Raw genomic sequence first — 17,010 nt, 5'->3', positions numbered from 1 at the left:
GCTCTCTCTCTCTCGATTCATCCTTTGTACTCTGCGATATCGATCTGAAGCTCTGGGAGATCGCAAAGAGAGAAGAGGGGTTGGTTTCGATCGCAGAGGAAGTGATCTCAGGAGAGGCTGTGCTTGATTTCTCAGATCGGTCTCAGAGTGATTTCGATTTTGAGATTCATCTCAGAGCGATTTGGATTTTGAATTTCTCTCTCTCGATTTCGAAGCTTCACTGCGATGTATTGATCTCTCTCTCTCTCGCTAAAATCTTGTTAAAACAAGTGTTTAATTGTGTTTTTTGCTTGTATTTCACAGGTATTAAGTCTGCATTAAATCAATGTTTCAATTTGTGTTCTGATAATTGACTTTCTCATTCATTTTGTTTGTTAATCTTTGTAATCTATCAAACCAATGTTTCAATTTGTATATATATAATAGATCCGTGTGTTCTTTTTAGATTTCTCTTCTCTGTTTTGAGTTTGTCTGCTGTGTAGAATTAGTGAACTCGATTAGGATGAATTGATAGAGACTAACTAGTTACTTCATGGATGCCTATTGTACTTTCAGTTGTGTCTGACTTCCGTGTAATTTCTCCCCTTGTGATTTCAATATAATTTCTGCTAAAAAACACCAGCCATCTCTAACAATCTGCTCAACATGGGTACAATGTTGATTTGGTTGTTGATTTTTTATTTTATTTTTTATGTTGTTATTAAATTTCATCACCTTTGGATACTTTGACCATTTTAATTATTTTCTTGTGTATCAGACTTCAATATAGTAATAATATCCTTCTGAGGTGGTCCACTTATCCTGATGAGCTGAGCTGACCCTTTTTCTTCTCTCTTTTGTGTTGTTGAATAGCTTTGACAATTTTATGCAACTTGTGATTGGTACATTATGAACACCCATGAGCTGAGTTGAGCTAACCTGGAGCTGAGCTGCAGCTTTGGACTCTATTTCTTCTTCGCTTGTCAATTGCTCCTCCTCCAACCACTCATCTTTGCCCTAGGTAACATTGTCCCACTTCGTTCTCTTCTTCTTCAACCTCTGAATTGATTTCACTTATATGATTCGACTTTAAGTTCAATCTTGTACAGAATACTTGTGGTTAATCCACTATATTGAGCTCTATACATATATATATATATATATGTGTGTGTGTGTGTGTGTACTAGAATGTGTGCACACCTGATGGGTGATATGAAAATAAAAAATATATGTGGGGAAAAAAAACTGAAGAAGTTACAGAATTTGAAATTTGAAATTTAAACTAGGCCTCAACTATATAGTTGGAGATATGAGTCTTGGCTTTCTGTGATATTATGTTCCACAGAGCAATGATTTTTGTATTTTTGGAATACATTTTGCTATGCGACTTTTTGTTCTCACTTGCTAAATGTTGGCAATACTTTTAGAGATGGTTTTTGTTTATCCTATCAAAGTTATCATTTTACTTACCCAACTTCTACTACATACTCCGATTCATCTATTTATTATTAGGATATAAAAGCATACCTCATCAAGATAACTAAATGTCATTTGTTATCATCACTATCATAGTTCACTCCACTTAGCTCAACACAACAATGCACCAATTTTACTTGTTAGTTTGACTTAATGAATCCTTTTCTAGAAAGATTTCTGAAGAGCAATAACCTCAGTCAAATCCATGGCCATTATGCCCTTTCCTACTAACCCTCACATGCTTAATTTCCTCATCCTCTTATACTCAACTTTGGCTGTGTATTTTTGTTTAACTGTAAGACCCTAACTAAGCACAATAAAGGTGAGTGTTGTCCCATTTTCTCTGTGTAATGGATACTTGAGAGTCAATTTTTGAGCTCGCTAGATGTGTGTCTTCTTACATTTTCATATTCCTTACTTATATTGCTTGCATGTAAATCAGGTGCTCAAGGCCATGCGAGAGTTGGATTCTACTAAACCTGCCATTTTTGCTATGTCAAATCCAACATTGAATGGTTTGTCTTTACAAGACCTCTAAATTAACCATATTTTACTTATAGAGCTCCCAATTTCTCTATTGAACATAGTATTTGCATATACTTTGGTGCAGCTGAATGCACTGCTGTTGATGTTTTCAAGCATGCTAGAGAACATATAGTTTTTGCAAGTGGGAGCCCTTTTAAACATGTTGACCTTGGTATTGTTTCTTTCTCTTGATGATAACTTATTATGAAGTGTTTTGGCACAATCTGCCATCACTTTTTGCCGATCCTGGGTTCGCCGAGAGGGCAGCGAAGTTTTCTTGCTTCGGAAGTCGGAGTTTCAATGGAAGAACGAGCCAATTGGGTTTGAACAATGGTGAATTGCCATACAGATTGAGTCCATTGATGGCAAGTGTGAAGTTGCCGAGAGTTTCAAGTAGTCCTTCTATCAAGAATTCAGTACATAATGCCAAAAGTTGAGAGCTTTGTCTTTTCATTCCCATTTCTTATGAAACTTTTGCTAATATTTGCAAGAGAGCACAAAAGTTTATGATAGTTGTTAATCTACAATCACATAATCAAATCTGCCCAGACCTTGTACTTTTCAGTTGCCCTCATAATTGATTAGAGATAGATGATAGGGTGACTGTTTTCTGCATTTTGTGGTAACCACAATGGTTAAAGCCATGGAGACTTGAGTTCTAGTTTTGGATGTTTGTCTTTGGAACATAGTTATGAACATTAGCGATGAATCTTGATGTGTGTATTTTGCAAAGAATAACTAGAAATAATTTTATTTGGTTGTGCAGAGGTATGAGATGTCTGTTTATTATTTTTACCTTTTACTTCTCTTGTTTTTGTTTCTGAAATGGGATTGGAAACCCCATCAGTTTTTAATACTTAGAATTATTTCTTATTTTAGTCATGGAAAAAGGTGCAGATTTTGGGTCAACCGGGATGGCGTGAATCATGATTTGTTTAATATTCTGACTCTGCAGCAGAATTTATGTCCCATTGTCTATGCAGATGATATTGTCCTTAGTAGTTAGTAGATGAAACTAAAAAACCAAATTACAAACTTGGAGAGCAATCAAGTCCAAAAGAGTTTAAAATAAGTAGGAATAAAACTGAATATATTAAATGTAATTTTAGTAATTGGAGATTATGTGAACAATCGAAGTAAGTTGACTTGAGCAGAGTTGTGCTTCTAACATATTATGTGGTTGATAGATATCAACAAAATTAAAAAGAAAATTTTTATAGAAACAACAATTAGACACAACTCATTAACTGTGCCAACGGAAAAAAATAATTCATGCGTAGTTTCTTCCATTGAATGGGATACGAGACTTGGTTTTACTGTATGTATTCAAATATGAATTTGATTAGATGATCTGATGACTTAAAAATCTTTTGGTATGGAGATGTTTTTGCTGGACCACTCATGGGTGGTAGGAGAGAAGCTCCATACCTTATGCTTGCTTATGTTGTAAAATATCTTGCTCTGTGGTTGAGAGAAATGCCAAAAAGTTCTTATGAGAGTGATTGTACTTTGCAGGAGGTCTCAAAACCTTTGACAGCTTTCAAGTCATTTGACAACCCAAACCGGCTTCAGATTATTCGCGTACCTGTCCGCAGCAAGAGTCTGCTGTCATCTTTCTTCGTAAAACAGAAGAAGACAAAACTGAAGACCATCTCATGAATCCTCACTCAATGAAGCAAGTCGACTATACCATTCAGCAAACCACCCACATTGTGTGGGTGTAACAGCCTATGCTTGTTGGTGATCACTTGATTCATCCATTAATTGCTTATATATCTCCAAACCTTTCGTTTGGTGATCGATAACAAGAAGTGCATCATCGTCTTGGTTCGGATCAGTGTTATGTTGTATTCTGTCTTGTATGTAGGTATAGTTAACTAACTAGCAGTCCTGTTGTGAAGATGGTTTATATTGATCAAGCTTTGATGGTTAACTCTAATTTCTATTTCTTGTCCTAATTATCTGGGATTTCAGATCTGGAAATTTACTTACTGTTTTCTTTGGAAAATTAGAGCAGGTCAAGAATAATAATATTCCTACTTGGTTAATGCTAAATAATAATATTTGCTTGATGTTAGTGCGGCTTATATTATTGATCAATTGTATTTCATATTTGAAGACCATATCAGAAAAATCAGGTCCAAAGGACTCAACAGCAACTGGCTGAACTAGAGCGCAAGAAAGCTGATATTAAAAGAAATGCAGCTCTTTCAACAGCTAAATTTGCAGAGGCTTGTCAAGAGCCAGGATTGCAGGTATGATCCTGCATTGCATGCCACTCTACTGATGATGTATATTCCTTCAAGAACGAACAAATTAAGTGTCAACTTTTGTTTCTTGTCCTAATTATCTGGGATTGCAGCTAAACATTTTTAGGTTGTCTTGCTGGAGTGGACAGATGATTTGGAGCTGTTCATATTAAAGGGTTATGGTAATGCATTAAACTACCAGATGGGAGTGCCATTGCTTGAGGATGTTGTTCAGTCCATGGAACAAGCTATTATGGCTAAAGAAGGTTATATAAACTATAACAATTCATATTAAATATCTCATAAGTTTATTAATTCTTTGAATCTTATTATTGTCATATTATTTTTCACTGTGTTTATGGTTATTTGCTATTAATGCTATGGCATGTATTTCAAAACTAGGAGTTAATTCCCACGTTGTGACATTTATTTCAAAACTTATCTAAAATTAATTGCGTTATAAACTTATAATTGAAGTCTTCATGGCTAATGCTGAGGGAAAAAAATAAAGGTATCTTCTGTTTGGCTCATAATTTATACCTTCTGTTACTGTAGAAGAACATGCTCCTGGCTGTTATGAAAAGGCAAGACTGCGGTTTGCTTATGCAGAAACTCTGCTTCCATTCTCATGTCTGATTGGGCTCTTTCTTGAAGAATCCGGTGAGTGCTTTCATTCTCATATTTCTAAGAAGTGTAGACACGACACGGACACGATAACACGTAAATTTTCAAAAAATGTAGGACACAATATGTGGGTGGCACGTACAAAATATATAATTTTATATATTTATTATGTCATATATAAGGATAATTATATATCATATATATGAATATTTCAACCAAAGATAATAATTTTAACAGTCTAAAGAAGGAGAATATGTATAAATTTACATTATTTTTGTTTTATCATTGGATTACAAGTTATTTTATTCAAACTTGTAATATGATTCATTTGTGTCCACGTGTCCGATGAGTGTTGTGTTGTGTCGTGTCGGTTCTTAGAAGTGTCCATCCTTCTTAGTCATATTTGAATCTCTATACATGATGGCACATGTATGCATTTCTTTTTTTCCTTCTGATTTCTTCTCCTTTTTTTTTTTCCCTTTGGATCTGGGCAAATCATATATAAGCATTTGATCCAGTATGCCAGCTGTCCCATTGTGTTTCTACTTTACCTGTTTTGATTTCTGCTTTTATGTTGTCTTCTCAGTAAGCAATATATGTTGAATGTTTCAGATTTTGAAAAAATAGAAAAGGAACAACCCTTGCAACTCCCTCCAAAGCCACCTTAGAGAAGAAATTGGAGAGGCAGTGTGGCGGCGCTTTTGGGTGGCAATAATATGATGGTAGTTTATAGTTGTCCAGCTAAGTCTTCAAGCAAGTACTTTGTGCATGTACTGCATAATGAACATCCCCTTCCAATGCCAGTAAGCTTTTGTGGACTAAATTCTTATTCCTCATATTGATATATATTTATTAATTTTTAGTTATTTTTCTATTGATGTTACTGAAGTGGTTGTCTATCATGATTAGCAATTATTATTATTATTATTATTATTTTTTAAATTTTTTGGGGGGGGTTTTCATTTTGCTTTCAGTTGTCTGAGGAACACCGGTGCTCCTCAGACAACTAAAAGTGAAAGTTTGGAATTTGTAAAGGTTTTAGTGCCTATGGGCCTCATCCGATCAAGTTTTTGGTCAATTTGGGTCTCATTTTATGTCCTTTACAAGTTATTTGATGCTAGTTTGGTTTTATTTATGTGTTATCCGGCTTTAGGGTATGTATTAATAAATTTTAATTTTTTTTTTATTATACGTCTTGTATTATTAAACTTATTTTTAATTTTTGAGTCTTTTCAGATGTTTAATTCAATACTTTATGTTATCATTTTGTCAATGTTATAGGTTTTGTTTGTGAGCTGCATCCTGACAACAAGAACAGTGATAACAATAAGCATGTGCTTTACACACATAAAAACATTATTGTAATATACAAGGATTAGGTCCTTTGCTTATGAATCATTTGATTTTTTGGTGGAGAATTGTAAATTCAATTTTTGGATATGTTATTTTGTGAGTAATGTTAAAACATCATTTGTGGATATGTTATTTTGTGGGTAATGATGATTGGATATTAAATTGAATGGGAAAGTGAATTAATGCTGCATTTACTATTTGAATGCAAGTTATTATTTCATATTAGTGCTATTCAATTTTATTAAAGGTATTTTTTTAGTTTAATCACATAAAATTAGCACAATTTTTACAAAAAAAATAAAAATAAAAAAAGGGATATCACGGCGTTTTAAGAAATGCCACCTAAATTCTATCTAATGGTCAGTTTTTAAAAAAAGATATGACGGCGTTTTCAAAACGTCGCTAAATCATAGTGATGTCATAGTGCTGTCAGGGTGGGACATTTGGCGGCGTTTTTAAAAACGCCGCCTATACTAATATAGCGACGCTTTTAAGCGTCATAAAGCTATGGCGACGGCCGCATCTTCGACGTTTGGTACTAAACGCCACAAAAAAAATTAACGACGTTTTTGATAGTTATAGCGGCGTTTTTTAAACGCCGCTAAAAGCCTAATTTCTAGCAGTGGTTGTTCTTTACACATTGGTGGTTACTCATTCTTCTAGATTAACACATGTTAAATAAGTTGTCATCCAACATAATATCAGAGTCTATGTTTGGCAAGTCTTGGATTTAACTTGTTTTAATTTAATAAACCATCATCTTCCTATTTATATTACCATTTTTTAATCCGACCTTTTCCTCTATTCATTGGACCGGATTTTGAATAATTAAAAAATCGTACTTATTTTATAGCACCAGATTTCATTTCCAGAGGAGATAACAAAGCTGGATAACCATTGTCCCACAATCATATATCATACAGTTTTTTGGAATAACAAAAGACAGTCTTTGTTAACACCTTTGTTTCAGATGTGACATGAAAGTGAATTGATTTAGATATTTGTAAAGATTCTGATCATTGTTCTTTACTACACTTATGCTGTGTTTGGTTGGGGGATTTGAGAAGGGATTTGGAAAATGAAATGGAAAAGGTAGGTGAAATCTGAATAAAATATATCTATATTTCATTTAGTTTCACACACTTTTTCTTTTCTCTTTCGAAATCCCTCTTCAAATCTTCCAATCAAACACAACATTATGTAAATAGTATTACTCAACTTACGACATAATAAGTGTTAGATACAAATAATATTTCAATTATGTTTTACATTGAAAACCATACTTAATTATTATTTTTTTTAAGGTACAATTATAATTTGATAAAATTATTTTTAAATGATTCAAATTATCAAATTCAGACTAAAAATGAGTTCCATTTGATAAACAACCGTAACTTGTAAGGCACATTGATTTGTACCTGTTTGTTAACCAAAATATGGGCTGTTAAATTTAAGGTTAAATCCAATAATTGAATATTGGTGAACTAAGAAATATTAACAAAATAATTCAACATGACATAAAAACGAAGAACTAATTGTCTATTCACTAGATTTGCGCCTCAACTCTCAGATCCACCAATTTCACATTTTTTCCACACACAAACACAAATAATTGGATCAACTTGAGACAATAAATGTTTTACTCCATAGTTAACTACTTTAACTCACCATATAACAATCTGTTGAACTTCTAATTTTTAGAATAGCAATCCTGAAATCATTAGCAATAATATTCTTTCCAAATAAACATTATAATAATTATTTCTGAATATTTGAAAATTTAGTTTGCTAATTTATGATATAGAATTTGGTAGCACATTTTTACACAATGCAACCCAAATAATATTCTAAAATCACATAACATAATATATAATTAAACATAAAATCATATAATAGAAAATTACATAAAATCAACTACTTGCTGAAAAATACATAAAATCATTCATTAAACATAAATATAATAAAAAAATTAAATGTGATATCAACTACTCTAACTCAAAAAATTCCATAAATAATTATACACCAAAGTTCCAACAAAAATTCAAACCAAAAAAAATCAATAAGAAAGTAATTCTCTAAAATATTTCAATCAAATTAAATTTCATAAAATTGCATTTAGTTTACTAACTTTCGAAATTTTTTTCCAAAATTACCTTTTATCTCCTACTCTCATACTTAAAAACTACTTGTAAAAATTTCCAAAATTCCCTAATGTCTCATACTTAAAAAATATTTTCAAAATATACAACAAAACAAACCCCAAAAATTTCTGAGCTCTTTCCAAAAAATTTCTTCATAAAATTTATCACCCAAAACAAAGCCAAACAAGATCATAACTTCTTTCTTATACACAAATACTAAAAAAAATCCACCTATTATAAATGACCCTTAGGGTCTGTTTGGCAAGATGGTTTGTGGCTAAAATAGCCACAAAAAATAAAATAGGCTATTTTAGCCACAACAAATAAAACATCACATTCAACCCATAATCATTACACTCTTCTCTTACAAAAAAATCAAAAAAGTCAAAAAGTCTTTCCCAAATCAAAATTTTTAACCCAGGCTAAAATAGTCAAAAAAATCCCAAAAAGTCAAAAAGTCAACTTCCCAAATCAACCCTAAATATTGTCAAAGAATTCAAAATATAAAATACAAACATATCAATATTGTAGACAACCCAAAAAAAAAAGGAAAATGTTTGAGGGCCACAATTTTTGTGGCCGCAATGGCTCAAAACTGTCAAAACGACGTCGTTTTGGGTGTAAAACATGCCAAAACGACATCGTTTTGGCAGTTTTGAGCCATTGTGGCCACAAAAATTGTGGCCTTCTATCATTATTGAAAAAAAAAACATACAAACCAGCTGCAACTTATCAGCAAAAGCTTTTCAGAAATACTCCTGCTGTGCTTGAGAGTTCCAACGAATTAATGGCTGAAGCGGTGAACCCACTGTACATTGTTTCTAGCAGATTCAGATATAATCTTGCAATAGCTATCATTTCTTCTCCTAGAAATCTCCAACATCGCGCCTACCGGTGCTGTGCTGGAACTCTGGGCTCACCTCTTCATCAATTCGCGCCACCTGTACCACAATCCCTGAGACAATCGCTTCCCACCACCCTTCTTCCTAAAATCCTCACCTATTAAGAGACGTAAATTGTTCAATTGGATTGCTGCAAACGACCGACGGTTTCATCAAAGGAACAGAAAACGTACGCTTCACTTCCCGTTCCATTTCCCAGCTCATGTTACTTCTTCTTGCTACTGTATCTGTTGCTGTTTTTTTAATCAAGAGTTATAAATCTTGTTGCTTATGATTCTCTTCCTCTTCTCTACATTGCCCACCATCTGTTCAACGATATGCCGAACTGAAACACACGCATAAATTGACAATAAAAATGACATTCAGAATGCTCTGTTTGTTGAGTAATTTGGTTTCCCAAATTTACAATCAGAATGACATTCAGAATGCCAACTTGTTCACTTGTGGAAAAGGCCTTCTGACTTTTGTATGAAATCTGTACCCTCATGCTCTGTTTGTTGAGTAATTTGGTTTCCTTGAGCTATTTAGCTATCTATTTATTATTAATGGTGTGATTCTTTATGCCAAATAACTTAACCACAACAGCCCAGCTAGAAATCAAAATAACAATCTTTCTCAACAATGAAAACCATTATTTCATACAAAAATCAAAAACACAATGCTATCAAACTGAAAAACACCATGCTTTCAACATTGAATTAGAATCTTTAAATTAGAATCTCTTATTTTTTGGTTTGAATTTTTCCAAAGTATTTTTTTTCAAAAAAAGCCTTCTACAATAGATAAACCTCAAAAATTTTGCTATTTTTTTTTAGAATGTGTTGTTTATTTATCTTTGATTTACTTGATGATGTGCCACAACATTTAACAGTGAATTCTGCCGTACTTTAGTGAGACACATATGAATTTGCTCCAAATACAAAACCACTGTACTTTAGTGAGCCACCTATACATGAACTCCAGATACAAAACCACTGAATTAATTATATTGGGTTGGCAGTGGCACATTTTTCCCCTTCATTCTTTCATGTGTTGTGTCAAAAATTATAGCTTTATTGTTATTAGCATAATCTTTTTATCTTATGTTCTGATTGTCATATTTTTTTTGTTTCAGCTGAATGCAGAAAAGAGTCCTTTCCAGAGAACTTATGCCACTCAGGTGCATTTTTGTTTCTCCTTTGTAACTACTAAACCCAACTTTGGTTTACTTTACATCATCATGGATTTGTCTCAAGAAGTACCTATGCTTTTTGCATGTAAAAATCAATCAACGTTTTAACATCTGAATAAGAAAGAATTAAGTTCTTTCGACACCTCTTGCTGCCAGTACTTTTGAGAAACTTTATATATATATGTGCACAGAATTTCCATAGTATTACTTCAATTTAATTTTTGTTTGGGTCAATTTGACGATTAAACGGGTAATATGCATTGACACGTGGTAATCTCCAAACGTCATCTATTTTTTCCCAAGAGATGGTTCATGCAGGTTTAACTACCTTTTTATTTTCACAAATCAAGAATAATAGGAGCATTAAGTTAAGTTTTTTCATTGAGTATATAAACTTTATATATATATGTGCACAAAACTTTGATAATAGAAGCATTAAGTCAAGTTTTTTCATTGAGTATATAAACTTTTCCATTCCTTGGTCTCCTCTGGTGATCCAATGGACAATTGAGATGCCTGGCAATACATTTTGGGTCAATTTGAAGATTAAACGGGTACTGTTTAGAATCTGGACTTGGGCACTCGTGCTAACTTCTCTGCAAACAATAATTGCTTCTACTTATTGGTGCTAGAGTGTGGACCATCTTGCCAACCCTTGCACTTTCATACTTGCGTAAATTTTTCTATTCATATAGATTATGGTTTTACTGACATTTAAGAAGGTTCTGTTAAAGAAAATAATTAATCATTGATTGGTCTAGATTCATATAGAATAAACATAAATTCTGTTATGGTTGATGCCAACATTGTTGTGACCAACAGTATTTAAACTGCTTTTATCTTTTATTTTATTATTTTGATACCTCTGATTTTTTACGTTGACCTACATCCATGGTGACACCACCCGTATATTAAATGCTTATAAATGTATTCTTCAGCCTACACAAAAGTACTTCTCTTCAGTTAAATACAGTTTAACTAACACATGGCCATCTCCTGAATGTTGTCCCCCTGATGAATTCAACTTTACAATGCTTATGAAAAAAAAAAAATACATATATATATATATATATATGTATAAATATAAAATTTATAACTCAATTAAAAAGAACCATTCTTTATACATTTACTCTATGAGGCACATAATTCTAAATTTTCTTTTGTTCTTTGCTTCTTGGATACAGAATAAAATATCACAAATTCATTGCTAAACAAACTTGTGACATCATCTACAGTACCAGCCCCGCAAGCAAGTCAGTCACATTCTTAGCTATAAAAAAATTCTCTTCCACTATTTCCTCTACTGTTTAACTAACACTTTTGCCAATCTTTCACAATTGACGTAACTCCACATATCACAAATCCTCACAAAATAGCCAACATGCATAACACCCACTCCACAGCCTTCAACACGAATACAATGTATAATTCATTACCAAACTACAACAATGCCCAATGTGACAATCAACACTATATCTTACACAGAATGAAAATCAGCCCACATATCACTCCAACACACATCTCCTCTACACCCAACCAACCACTTATATATCTCCAACCAATTATAAGTATTACTCAAACATACCTGCAACATCTTACTTAAACCCATACTATTATCACAATGCTAAAGCCTACTACACATCTCCAAAGATCACTATCTCTACAGTGGAAAATACTAATAACCAATTATTACCCCAAATTTACTCATCGCACCAAACTTCCACCACATCATCAACCAACTTCACTGAGCAACAACTTGTGTATTGGCAACCCCCAAAAGAAGGATGGCTCAAACTAAATTTTGATGGTGGAATCTATCCAAACAAAGAAGCTCCAAAACAAGTAGATGCTATTCGAGCAGGGATATTTCAAGACCACAAAGGAATTTGCATTTATGCTTTCGGAGACACAATACCAATGACATTTGTAGAATATGTTGAAGCATCAGCTTTATGCCGCGGATTACAAATTGCAGCTGAAAATGAATGGCCAAAGATATGGGCAGAAGGTGATGCAAAATTCTTAATCGAGACAATTCTACACAATACACAAAGAGATTATGGTAGCATCGTATGGAAACTCATAGGCAATATCCGCAGAAGAAAACAAAATTTTCAAGATTGTAAAATCACCTTCATTCGTCGAGAAGGCAACTCTGCAGCTGATGCAATATGCAACCACATCAAAGGAAAATATGGGAATTTCCAATACGATGACAATACTTTACCACGCAAAATTAAAAATATTGTACATCAAGAAAGACAAGGATATATCTATACACATTGTACATAATCACACTAGCATAGAGTACTTCCTCTTCTGCTTATCTTTTGTAGACAAACCCCCACTGTATACCTAATATAATAGTGTTGAATAATTACTAATAATGACATTTGTATGAATCATAATAATTACTTTTTTTATTATGAATATGGTAAAGTTTTGTTATAAATATGCATCGATTCAACAGTTGATTTTTTTTTGGGTGCCTCCCCTTCAATCTAACAACCAAAAATTAAGATGCATACAATATATCCTTCCCCCCAAACAATGTTATTATTTCTCAACATCTTTTATAGCTATTGATTTGACACATATGTAACTATGGGAGATTGATCACTATTTACCAAAATTACATGAAACAATCTTTGAAAAGCGCTAATTACCAAAATTACATCAAATAATTCTCGCACCATAGCAAATGAAATCGTTACATTTGTGTCAAATCAATAGCTATAAAAGATCTTCAGAAATAATAATTAATGAACAAATATGGAACACCACAGCAAATGAAATGTAAAATATAATTACATTTCATTTCATATATTCATAAACCAGTTACAGTTTTATAAATATTTTTATTCAAACTGTAGAACGACCCCCACGCGCAACGCGCGTGGGGGGCCAACTAGTATTTATCAAAAACATCAAACATCAAACATCAAACATCAAACAAATCAACCATCCCAAATAATTCTTTCCTCTTCTTTAATCAAAAACCAATGCAATGCTTTAATAATTTTTATTATTCTCTTTATTCAATAATGTGACACTTATCTTATTATTAAAGTAAATTATATTTTAAATTTTAAAGTTTTATTAGTACATGACATATTAATTAGTAAGACAATGTTATGAAATTGATTAGTCTGTATAATATTTTTCAGCAAAATAATTATACAATTGTAAAATCAATTTAGTAAAATTAATTGAAAAAATTTTCGGCAAAATAAATAAAAGAGAAACAGAACAAGAATCAGGGAAGAAAAGAAAAAGAAAAAAAAAAAACTAGAACCACAACGAAAATAAATAAATGAAAGCAAATAAAAAAAGCAAAAGGGAAAAAAAAAATTTGCTGAGAGATGAAATAAAGGAGAAGAAGAAGAGAGAACAAGAGAAGAAAAAAAGAAAGACGAAGCAGGAAAGACGAAAAGAAGATATAGCGATCCCGGTTTTCCCTCCATTGGTTATTGTATTCCGGACTCGGTTCTGTGGATGTCTATTGTTGTATATGTTTCATTTCCGTCCTTTAATTCTTTGTATTTGAGTTTTAGGATGTGTTGGGCAGGTTTGTAACAGGTTGGGTGTGTTTTGAAACAAATGGTTGCTGCCCAGATTTTGGTGTCTTCACTCAAGCGAGCTCTGTGTTTTAGTTCCTTCGCTCGAGCCAGGGTTCCTTCGCTCGAGCGAGAGTTGAGTGGTGTGTCTATTGGCTCGAGCGAGAAGTCTTGTGCTCGAGTTTGTGTCTGCGTCTAGTTTTGGACTTGAAGGTTGCATTTCTTGGCTCAAGCGAGCTTTTCTTCGCTCGAGCGAGCGAGGACTATGTTTTGAGTTTCCTCGCTCGAGCAAGCATTCTTGCGCTCGAGCGTGCTTCTAGGTTGCAGACCTGAAGCTTCGTATTGTTGGCTAGAGCGAGGCTTTCTGCGCTCGAGCAAGTTTCCTTTGTGTCTGGTCGCTCGAGCGAGGCTTGAATATATCAGTTCGCAGCAGTAGCGTCTTCTTCACTTTTTCACCATCTCTTTTACACAAACCCTAGATCCGGCTGCTCTTCTCTCTCTATACACGTTCTCTCTAAGAATACACCTAGTTCTAGTGTGTTTCTATCTTAGTTCCTTTGTAAGAAATGTGGAGCTTGGTGTGGGCTATGTTTTGATCCGAAAATCATTGGGTTTGGAGCATCTTGAGTTTTCTTCATCTTCTCCATTTGGTCTTTTCATTTGAGGTAGGGATACCCTACTCCTTCTTATGAGTTTTGACATAAATTTTAGTCATTTTGTATAAATGGTGAATAACGGTAATTTTAGGAAAGTTAGGGTTTAATTTAAAGTTATAAAAATGGGGGTTTTCAAATGTTAAGCTTCATATGTATGTGGGACTATGGAAAATGGAATTATTGTTGTTGAATTGATGAGAATGAGCCTTGGGGCTAAAGTTGGGAAAAAGGGGGAAAAACCCTAATTTAATGTGACTAATTAATTTGTATAATTAATTTGAGAATGTATGAGAATGTGAAATTGAGTTGGAAATTATGAAATTGGGAAATTATGAGATTGAATTGTGTAGTTGGATAAATAAATCACTCACCTATGAATATGTTGATATTTTATCTGTTTGATAAATTTATTATCTGTTTAGAAATAACTGCTTTGGGTTATCGGTGGAGGATAGTCTTGATTGTTGTAGACACTGTATGTTGATTAGGGAAAACTGAAACTAATCACTTGGAATATGTCATTGAATATGACGGTTGGAATAATACATCGAATATGTGTATGGATTGATCATTGTATATGATAAGTGTTTAAATACATTGTATATGTATATTGTTTGGGAGGAGATAAGAGATGTACTCCAAAGTTTGAGAGGAGATAGGGGATGTACTCTCAAACTTGTTTGGGAGGAGATAGGGGATGGACTCCATTGATAACTAAGTTGGCCAGAGTGTTCAGGGTGAAAGTCCCGAAATCTTGATCACGTTTGCATAACGTAGATAATTGAAGTATTGAAATATTTTCTTATGAGTTGTAGTCTCATTTGAATTGTGGATGATGGAAGCGTTTTAATATGAGTTGTAGTCTCATTTAATTGTTTGGCTAGACAATGAGCCATGTTTATGATTTAAAGTGGATAAGTAAAGGAAAGTGAAATGAAACACGAATGTAATTGTCGTGAAACTCGAAAATGTTGTAAGTTGGTTTACAAGTGTTAACCATTTATCGAATGCTAATGTTTTAGTTATTTCTCATAACTGGTTTAGTATATCTCTACTGGGCATTGACTCACCCTATATGGGACATCATTTTCAGGTTCAGGTGATATGTCACCTCCAAGGACGTAGGTTGGAAGGTTTTGGGAGTTGAAGACTCTTTTGGTTGTTTTTGTTATTTTGGTATTACATGTAAATTCAAGCCATGGGCTTAATGTGTTTTGAGTTAGTACTTTCTTTTTGTAACCAAGTGTTGGCTTGGAAAGTTGTAAGCCCGTAGGACATTTACTTTTGTAGTCAACATGTAATACTTTTGCAATGAATACTCTGATAAATGGAAATATGCTTTATTCTCTTATATCTATGGATGTCATGAATGTGGGGTTTATATGTATTATTTTGAGGGTGTTACAGAAGAGGAGAGAGAAGACGAAGCAGGGAGAGAGAAGAAAGGAGTAGGAGAAGAAGCTTTACCTTAGAAACGATGTCGAAGCAGAAGACGAAGCAGGACCAGGTTCGTTTCTCTCCTCTCTTTCTCTGCTTTTTGTCTTTGCTTTTCGTCTCTCTCCTCTTTTGATACCCCCAGAAACTAGGGTTTTACACTCAATAAATAGTAGAAAGCAATTCTAAGGTGCAATGCATGTCCACAAATAACACAAAATCAGGAAAAATGAGGGGCCCAGATCGTAGAAGCAAGAAGCAACGCTTTGTTTCGCCTTGCGCTTCATCGCCTAAGCCTCGCTTCACTCGCCTCAACCTCGCCTCTCCATATCGCCTCGCTTCGAACCCTATGAAGCGCAATAGCCTTGCCTCGCCCCGTTTCTCACTTAGGCGAGCGCTTAGGTGCGCCTCTAACAACACTTTAACGTATGAGATGAGAGAAGTGGTCAATCTAATCAGCTATTTGCAAAGATTAATGACTAATTTGTTCCAGTCAATTGGTGCTATTGTACAAGGACCACTTGAAAGAATGTTTATTGGGGTAGTAAGAAAACCTGAAGCCTTAAATAAAGCAACTTGGGAGAATCTTTTTGGGTTAGTTTCACTTTACTCCCATGTGGTTTACCTTGAAAACACATACACTCCTTGAACTTCAAAAGCAGTACTTAAACTCTGTGTTCATGACTAAAGAGAGAAATAATCATTTTTTTAGTGCATTTTAACACAGAGAGTAATGCACACACATACTTAGAAATTGACTGAATGATTGGACAACAGTTTTTCCACCATATTGAATGAATAAAAGGACAATATTGCCCTTGTTATACCAGGCCACGGAGTTGCAGCATCACTGTCTGTAACTTTTTCTTCATTATGTGGGTGTTTGGGAAGTTGCTAAAATTTGTGTTTGGGAAGATAGATGGATTTTTTTATAGTTGGATGT

General features: G+C 33.7%; 2 long non-coding RNA genes across 4 annotated transcripts; both read left to right on the top strand.

The window, feature by feature from the left end:
• The first annotated feature begins 852 nt into the window (after positions 1 to 852).
• LOC114292519 (uncharacterized) lies at positions 853 to 6,333 on the top strand. 2 transcript variants are annotated; one of them, XR_014339307.1, is made up of 8 exons: positions 853 to 1,000; positions 1,898 to 1,970; positions 2,066 to 2,412; positions 3,496 to 4,235; positions 4,379 to 4,495; positions 4,785 to 4,889; positions 5,466 to 5,656; positions 6,135 to 6,333. It is a non-coding gene; the product is annotated as an uncharacterized LOC114292519 (long non-coding RNA). The 2 variants fall into 2 exon arrangements; XR_014339306.1 differs by having other exon boundaries at positions 4,343 to 4,495.
• A 2,606-nt stretch (positions 6,334 to 8,939) lies between these two features.
• On the top strand, positions 8,940 to 15,984 carry LOC145798447 (uncharacterized). 2 transcript variants are annotated; one of them, XR_014339305.1, is made up of 3 exons: positions 8,955 to 9,418; positions 10,364 to 10,408; positions 15,727 to 15,984. It is a non-coding gene; the product is annotated as an uncharacterized LOC145798447 (long non-coding RNA). The 2 variants fall into 2 exon arrangements; XR_014339304.1 differs by lacking the exon at positions 15,727 to 15,984 and having other exon boundaries at positions 8,940 to 9,418; positions 10,364 to 10,560.
• Positions 15,985 to 17,010: the final 1,026 nt, after the last annotated feature.

This window comes from Camellia sinensis, chromosome 9 (genome assembly GCF_055761805.1).
Source record: "Camellia sinensis isolate YWXY chromosome 9, ASM5576180v1, whole genome shotgun sequence".
Classification (NCBI taxonomy): domain Eukaryota; kingdom Viridiplantae; phylum Streptophyta; class Magnoliopsida; order Ericales; family Theaceae; genus Camellia; species Camellia sinensis.
Note: the sequence above shows the minus strand (reverse complement) of the source record. Positions and strands in the feature narration are given on the sequence as shown.